This window comes from Dendrobium catenatum, unplaced genomic scaffold, assembly GCF_001605985.2.
Source record: "Dendrobium catenatum unplaced genomic scaffold, ASM160598v2 fragScaff_scaffold_1608, whole genome shotgun sequence".
Taxonomy (NCBI): Eukaryota; Viridiplantae; Streptophyta; class Magnoliopsida; order Asparagales; family Orchidaceae; genus Dendrobium; species Dendrobium catenatum.
Genome location: NW_021320070.1, coordinates 6,598,963 through 6,600,228, shown reverse-complemented (window position 1 = coordinate 6,600,228; position 1,266 = coordinate 6,598,963).

The window sequence follows — 1,266 nt, the reverse complement described above, 5'->3', positions numbered from 1 at the left end:
AGCCGAACATCTTCCACCATTCATCTACCATAAAAATGCAGTGGTTTATTCAAATATATTTATTGTAAATAAAAACATCATAGTTCACATAAATATTAAAATAAATTCTCAAAAGTTTGTCATCTTACCAGGTTGCATTTCTTTTGCCAATGTTAATGCAATTGGCTTCCCAAAACTTTCCAAATTATCACGAAATAGCCCCAACTCATTCATTGCCAAAGTTGGTTTTGCACAAACATCTTTATTACTAATTAATTATATTAGACCTTGCATAACTCCATGCTTGTTGCAGTGATTTTCCTTGTCATATTGAAAATGAGGGTTACAAAAATAAGCTGTTGAATGTAACCCTTGTTTCAACTGATTATCCCATCTTCTCTTAATGATACTAGTGAAGGGCTTGTACATATTATGAATTTAATATTATAAATATAAATGCATATGTAAAAGGAAATGGAAGTGAAGAAAGAATGACTTTATCTATATTATAAATAAAAAGTATAAATGAATGAATGAAAAAAAGGGTAAAAAGATATGCATGTAAACTAAAAGAGTTCGATGACATACTTGTGCACGTAAAAAAGAAAAGATTATGAAAAAGGAAGATGGAAATGATTTTACCTTCAGTACATTTAGACTGTGCTCCTGTACACATTGTTTAAAATTGCGCAATATGTGGCTCGCCTTGAGGTCCGCCTCAGCGCAATTCCAGTGAAAAATGGCTTAAGGCTTACGCCTCAAGATTTTTTATGAGGCTTACGCGTCAACTTGGCTGAGGCCCGCCTTGAGGTGCGCCTCGCCTACGTAGCATGAGCTTACGCCTCAACCGATTTATTTATTTTTTATTAAAATTTATTTAAATCCTAAACAAAAGCCTCTAGTAAATCACGCCTTCATGCACCTCCAAGCCGCAACAACTTCCTCTCAACAGCCTCGACCTTTTGCCCACCACCTTAGTCGTAGCCACCCCCATCATAGCCACCGTCGAGAACCACTTGAAAGCCGTACACCACCACCATCACCTATTCCTCTAAAACTTTTGGAGTATTATTCTCATCTTTACATTGATGACAAATTTTTATGAAAGAAAAATGATGATTGAAATAAATGAAGACAAAAAAGATTGAGAGGCATTGAACTCCACATGATGAGGCAAGGGAGAGATCAATTTGTTAATGATGAAGACTCAAGTAAAGATCCCCTCATTGATTACAGTCATGGTTTAAAATTACACAATAAGAGGCGCTCCTCAGCGCAATTTTAAAC